The following is a 7,627-nucleotide window of genomic DNA, read 5'->3' on the forward strand; positions in this document are numbered from 1 at the left end:
GTCTCCGTCTTCAGCGCGGCAACGCTTGCTCTTTTAGCCGCCGGTTTCTCCACGAACAATAGGAAATTATTTTGAGACAGGGGTGAAGAAGGAAAAAAAAATCTTTTATAATGAACACCACATTTAGTGATTGCAAATAATTGCGTTAAGTGGCTTATTTGCCGTAGGGTCGGCGAGCGCGACTCCGGTGTAACTAATGTAAGGGTGTGAACCCTCACCCCCACTGATGAGGCCTATTCACAGCCCGGCTGCCCTGTGGCCCCCCTCCCAGCCCCTTATGCTTCCAACCTGATGACGAGTGCGTTGGTTAAAGTTCCAAAGCAATGATGTCGCACAATGACAAGCGGCCCTCTATTACTGAGAGGAGGCCAAAGGACACAGGGGAATGTTGAAAAGACAACAGAACACGGACCCGTCGAGGGTTCAGACAACATCACAGGGCGGGAAAAGGTTCATCTGGTGCGAAGAAAACAATATTCTTTAAATTAGAAATGTCTCCCCCTTGATTGGTGGAGGTCATGTGGTGCACATAAGTATGCACAGACTCCTTTTAAGGTCTGAGATTTCTAGTTTTATCGACCTTCTTATGTCTGCCGCACAGGTTCAGGGTGTCATATTTGTCCCTTTTGACATCTTTATTTTTATCCTGCACCGCATTTCCAGAAAACAGCACATTTAGCCCTTTGTTTGCTGCCTAGGCTTCAGCTTCCTGCTAAAACTGATGCTTTGTTTTGGATGATCCATGAAAGCTTTGGATTTTGGAATTAAAATTGGTAACACAATGACGTTGAGCTGAGTGTTTTTTCCTCTAGTTTGTTAATTCTCACGTTGTGCTCAATGTTCTGTGAGAGGCATAAATCTGGACAACTAAACCCAACAAATCCAAAGATTCCCCTTACATTTTTCAATTGATAATCGCACCTGATGAACTGTTTGGTGTGTTTGGAGTGACACGTGCAGGAGAGACAACAACACGAAGCCAAAGCCCAATGTAAATCCTATTTGAAAGCCGGCGATCCAGCTCCGCTTTGTTCCGCTGATGACCCCTTCCATTTGGCTGCACTCAGTCACAATTTACCGTTTCGGAGGAAGCCAGCATGGATTATTAGCCTTGTTTGGCCTGACGTAGAGGAACAAAAATATCGAAATGATTGCGTGCATTGTCTGCAATTTGAAAAGAGATGCCCAGGGAAATCATCAAGAGAACAAATAAAACAAAAACAAAACAAATTTAGGACGCCGCTGTAATTACTTTAGGGTATCCGCTGCTCTCATGTGGAGGATATCAGTGGCCACCATGTCTGGGCTTTGACCAACAGTTGGTGCATGAATCGCACGCAGACGTGGGCCAAGTACTGAAGGTCCCATTACGGACGGCTGAAACCGTCCCTGGGTGGAAAAAACATAAACCCCAGCGTCGACTGACCAACTGGACAGTGACAACAAGACTCCACTGTGTAAAAGGAAATAATATGTATAGATATATATAAACAGTATGTAGCCGTACTGAACTAAACCTCGGTCTGCAGTCTTGTTCTGGTTCATTGGTCTGAAATAGACCAATGAACCAGAACATTTTATTAGCCACGTCTTCAGTCACTGCCAAACCTGGCAACTCCTGATGACACACACTGTGGATGTAGCGGTGCTGTTGGTTTGTACGCCCACTCTTTTCAATATACATATTGTCAACATTTTGCATCCGATTTTTTTTTCAGAATTCTTTCACCACTGTAATATTTTTTCCTGAAAAAAAAAAAAAAATCAATGTAAAACTAAATGTAACATCTCTCAGTGTACTTCCGTCACACTGTTGCCTACACCCATTCTCAGGTTTTAAAATACAGCCACTAAAAATGATGATAAATCACGTGAAGGAGTCAAGTTCTGCAGTCCGTTCAGATCATATAGTCACGGCAGGAGCCAACACTCAGCCTGTTAGGAGCCGTGTCTTAGCAGCAGCGCGCAATTAAGCGTCTCCATGCAAAATGAGCACTCAGGTCATGTTTAATGGGCAGAGAGTTAATAAAGGATGGGCCTGGAATGGGTGAGGGTGGGGGGGGGGGGGGGGGGGGGTTTGAGGGTGACTCACCCAACAGTACCTACCTGAGGTGGGGGAGGTGGGCATGGAGATGGTGCGGAAACTGTAGTGTGGTCGAACAGCAGCTGCAAACCTGCAAACAAACACACACAAGAGCCAATACAATTTGACAGCACAGGTCCATAGAACAGCAACGGCATAAAAGCCAAACTAGCGTACTTTCTAAACGCATTTCTTGAAATAAACTCTTCTGACGCGGTAACTGGTGTTCACTTTATCGTCATTGAATTTTCACTAAACCCAAAATTGCACAAAAAGGAAATTGCGAGTATAAAATGTGCCAGGTGGAAATCTGTGAAGTAAATAAATATTTCAGACATATTTTTCAAAATTACAATGGAAAAATCTAATAAAAAAAGTTGTTATTGTTGTTATATGTTATTTTCAGCAAGTTTTCAACACTGAAATGAATGTGAAGAGGTTTACAACTTATTCCACTGTGTTTTTGTTGTAATTATTTCTTTACATTTTTTCTTTTTTAAATTTAGAAAGGTAGCCGTAAAGTGTTGCACACTGTGTCTCTGATAGTCTTGAGAAGCAAGTGAAAGATGACACTTGGGAGTGCAGACTCTGTTTTTCTAATGGAGACAGACGACAATATCAATAGTGGCTCATTTGCAACTGTGTTTCACCGTCCGGTTACATTTACCTAATTGATTTGAACAACCACATGGTGGGTGGGGGGGGGGGGGGGGGGACCACACCAGCGAAATCAATATAGCCGGGCAGAGTAAAGACAGCGAGCTCGTCGCCGCGCGGCAGCCAGTTCCACGTTGTCTAATCTGTAAAGGCAATAAGCCAACAGGGCGGGGGTCGGAAGAGGGTGGGTTGGGGCCAGGGACCGACAGCCCACCTCCTTCCTTCCACGGTGGACCGAGATTGTCTGGCAAGAAAAACACGGGGTGAAGTGGAATAAATCCTCCCGGTAAATGTTATTACAAACAATACACTGTGGCGGCGGAGGACGAGGGGAGAGCAATCTGCGCAGGCTGACCATTCAGAGGGACCGTTTATCAGCTTGAAATGCTATTTCATGCATTAATACTCCGCAAACTGCACCCGCAAACCCCCACCACCACCCTTCAACTCTCACACACACGCACGCACGCACGCACGCACACACTACATATTCTGTACAAAAGCCCTCCGATTTATGATTACCAGTCAACTAGGCAATAGCCTGTGGCCCCACGCTGACACGCCACTTCCTTTCCCTTCCCTTGCCGTGAGCTCGTCTCAGGGCCCCTGCAGCTTCAGAGACAAGGCTGTCAGGGTAATGTGATCAAGGTGGATGCAGGCTGGGAGAAGCTAAATCGTGGCTGGGTGGGTTGTGTGTGTGTGCGTGTGAGGGGGGTGACATTCTTTGATTTTTTACCATTACAGAGTTTTCATAGAGCTGCAGTCAATTTATTTTATTTATTCTAATGAAGAGCATTAGCTATGCCATACTGTGCCGCGCCGCACACTGATCGCCTCGTTAATCACACTTTGCAGACACTCGCAAATCAAGTTCTAACAGCACGCACTGAATCAAGTGCAATGGAGCATAAGCTCCTTCACAATTTATGGTCTTTCAAATTGCATCTTTTCAACCATTAAATTGCGAGATACCATAAATTTTTATCCCCTCTCCAGCCGTCCTGGTATTGATTCTGTCGCGTGAAAAATAGAAGAGTAGTAAATTCAGGCAGTTAGGCGAAATTTAGGGCTTGTCTTCAGAAAGGAAACTGAATGGCACGGGGAAGGCTGTTAATTTACCATCGAGAACAAATACCAGGAGGGATAAAAATTTGAAAGTTCGACAAGGGGCTCTGGAGACGTGACTCGAACGGGTTTTAGTCCTTTAGCAACCTTGAGATCTTCCGCTTTACTCAGATTGAAAGGCCTGCGCACCTTCGGGGTCTTTTACCGTCCATTTCTTAAAGATTAGGTACCTGATGTGCCACAGGATTAGAATAAAGTCCTCACTATATATGAGGATAGCTGACTTCTCTTTTTAATACTTGCCAGTTCTGCCAATTTAAGTGCGAATTTAGAATTAAATATAGGTGAGGTTTTATTCACTCACACACACACACACACACACACACACACACACACACACACACACACGTATATATCCAGCACTTAGAGTGGCCATTACATTTAACCTGTGGAACTCAGAGCTGATTCCTGCAGGCCCCATACTGCTCTGAAAATGGCATAATTATTTTTTGAATACTGCATCTTGCTCATACCAAGCCATAAAGAACACTTGTCGAACAATACGGTCAAATTAGTTCTCTGTGCTCGAGCGTCTACGCAGCGCATTATGCATCCGAGAGAGGAAGGGTAACAGTCGCTGGAGAGCTTCAATTACAGCAGGGGGGCGGGGGGAATAAAGGAGAAGCAGGACAACTGCTTCCAAAAGAGCACCGTCAACCTCTTCAGACTGGCACCTACATGCTCTCGAGTTGTGATTGGAAAGAGGGCCCACTGTTTGATTTGGCGTGAGAAATAACACTGGCCCGCAACTGTTTCGGGAAGCCCGAAACTTCTAAAAAAAATTGGGTTCCGTCGAGGCCGAGTTGATAAGTCGCAAAGGACACAGATTTCAGAAAAATGTGCAAAAATCCAAAATGGTGAAGCTGATGCAGCTCCGTACCGACCGCAGCCACGTATGGTTTTGACCAGAAAACTGCCCTGGAAAGTGAGGCATAAAAATGCAGCGGCGCACTCAGCAGACGGAGGAGATAATACTGCTCCAGTCATTTCAATGTGAGATGCTGCCCAACTCGGACGACACACTTCACATCCTGAGAGGCGTGACTGCGGTCAAGGCAGCCGGGAGGATTTTCCAACGTGGACCCTCCCTGAGGGAAGGCAAATCAGCAGAGGAAACAGCCGGGACGCCAAACAAACCGTCATAAAATGCATAAAAGCCTCACAAACAGCGGATTGATCAGACCATTACAATCCATCTGGCTTGTTAATCTCAATCTGCTCGTGTTAGGTTTTCCATGCTGTCGGAGTTGTGGCCTAAACGTTCCCAGACCTGCTAACAGCTAGCACTCTGAGGTCTGTTGCAAATCTGTTTCTTCTGCAGGTCAACGGATAAAAAACAAAACAAAACAAATGAGCGGACAAGAACATTGAGTCTTTCTTAATAGATTTATCATGAAATCAGTCTTAGATGACAGGAGTTCACCTGCAAATGTTTATAAGCAGCGCATCATAAATGTTCTCTAACAAAAGCAATTCCTCCTGCTTCTGACCTGGAAACTAATCTGGAAGGGTGTTCTAATTGACTGAGCATTTCTGACTGTTTTGTCAGGCTTCCTTTATTAGCAACACTGCATATCATCTAGTTAGAAACTGATCATCAGCTTCAGTAGAACCGAGGTGTTAATATGATTTTGTTTTTTTTATTTTTTGCAATAGAGCCATTTGTCAGGTCGTTCATAGCAAGTGAGATGTTCCAGGCATGGCGTTAATTTAACATTTTCATCAATGTACATGTAAAAAGAGAAACTTTTTAGACAATTAGCCTACATTTTGTTCAGGCACAATTCTTTCAAAGTCTTTTAAAGACTTGGAAGGTCTGACAAAATGTCAGTTTTAGCAAGAAGCAGGTGGTAAACAGAGGGCTAAAATTTTCTGGAGATCAATATGGTTTTTTGCATTTACCTTTTGATTTTTTCCCCCCTTTTGTGAACAAACAAAAATGACACTACTTGATGTGCCAAAAAAAACCTCCGTCAGTTTTCCTGCCTTGTGATCTGAGGCACGAGGACGAGCCTTCAGCAGATCTACGCAGCGTCGTACTTGAGAGAGTGACGACAAAACGGGCGGCACGTCGGGATCTTTATTTGATGATGACAAAATGATGCCTCTGTCTGAGGCGAACAGTTGGTGCCGACGTGCAAGTCGCAGCCAAACTCAACAAAACGCTCGCTCACTCGCACGCATCGCGCCTCCAAATAGATAACTGGACCAAAACAGAGTCTGGCTCTATAGGCAAAACACAGATCAACAGGCGCACAATAGTGCACTCAAACAGACACTTTCTGCGCAGTCCCAACAAAGAGGAGATGCTACGGGGGTATGACAACTGGCGACAACGACAAAAAAAAAAAAAAAAAACGGTGCCGGCTGACAAGCTTTCAAGGGATGGCTGAGCTCTGGCAGATTACACAGATCTTTATCTTTTCATAAAGCAGAGTGCAGCATTTAAGTGCCAACGACTGCGAATACAATCTGAATTGTAAAGTGTGTCACAGCCATTACTTGGAGATATAGGGCCCGTAATGGCTGGAGTAATTGTGTGATGACAGTTTCACTGCACAGTGACATTCTCCGGGGCATTGTCATCATCCCTGACAGGTAATACGGGTCCGCTGGGGGATTGGGTATGTCTTACACTTTGAGTTTCTTCTTCATAAACATGTACCCCGCCAACCTAACAACCCCCAGCCAAACACACACACACACACACACACACACACACACACACACACACAAACACACACACACACACACACCCCTCCGACACACGCGCACACATCTTTACTTACATCTTCGTCAAACCACCCGGAACTCGCTGTGGCTTTTCCAATATAGCTGCGGGTCTGAGTGAGGTAATTAGATGTTAATGTGAAATAATGGAAATCGTGGCGGGCTGTTACATAGGGAGAGATGCAGACCCTGGGCTAATCTGCGAGTGAAAAGCACAATTGCTCAAAAATCAAAACATGCTGTCAGCGGCTCACCTAAGCAGCGGAAAATGCCCCCGACTTTTCGGAATATATTACAATGGTAATTGCTCCCGGCAAAATTACCTTGTCTGAGATGAGCCCTGGGACAGACTATCGGAGACGTGCATGTCGATTGGCTCAATTTCATGATCATTTGGAGACTGAAATCAGGGCCTTTATGTGAGAGGAAATCAACGGGGGGAATTGACATAAACATCTCCTCGGAGATGCTGAATGGAAACGCGTCTTATTGTTTTGAATCCTTTTAAAAAAAAAAAAAAAAAAAAAAAAGTGGAAGGCTTTTGGAGTCGAAACGGGTTCGTGCTCAAGTGGAGAGACTGTTAAGTGTTTCACACTGCGAGGCGTCACAGCCGTAGACGGTAAGTGAACGGCAAAACAGTGTACATAAATTATCAAGTTTGACGAGACAATCCGGGCAGGATGAATTGTAAAATTACTTTACGGATACCAAGGGAAATGTTTTAATGTTGAAGGCCCAGTGCGTAACATTTCAAAATGGATCATTTGGTATGAAATGGAATAAAAAGAAAAAAAAATACATATGTATGCTTTCAGTTTGATGAAGTCACTTAAAATAAAACAGCTGTTGTGTTTTAATTAACCCATAATCATTTATATTTGCAGGAAATACTTATGCTACCATGTGTCCACAGTAGTCAGGAACGTTTCTCAGCTGTGGACTTCCTGATTTTCACCCTGACATCACAGCTGGTAGGAAAAAGATGTAACATCGGCATTAGATGCGACTACAATTTACAAACTGGGCCTATAT

Source organism: Nelusetta ayraudi, unplaced genomic scaffold, assembly GCF_046127955.1.
Source record: "Nelusetta ayraudi isolate G7.1 ecotype Tasmania unplaced genomic scaffold, CSIRO-AGI_Nayr_v1 ptg000060l, whole genome shotgun sequence".
In the NCBI taxonomy this organism is placed as follows: domain Eukaryota; kingdom Metazoa; phylum Chordata; class Actinopteri; order Tetraodontiformes; family Monacanthidae; genus Nelusetta; species Nelusetta ayraudi.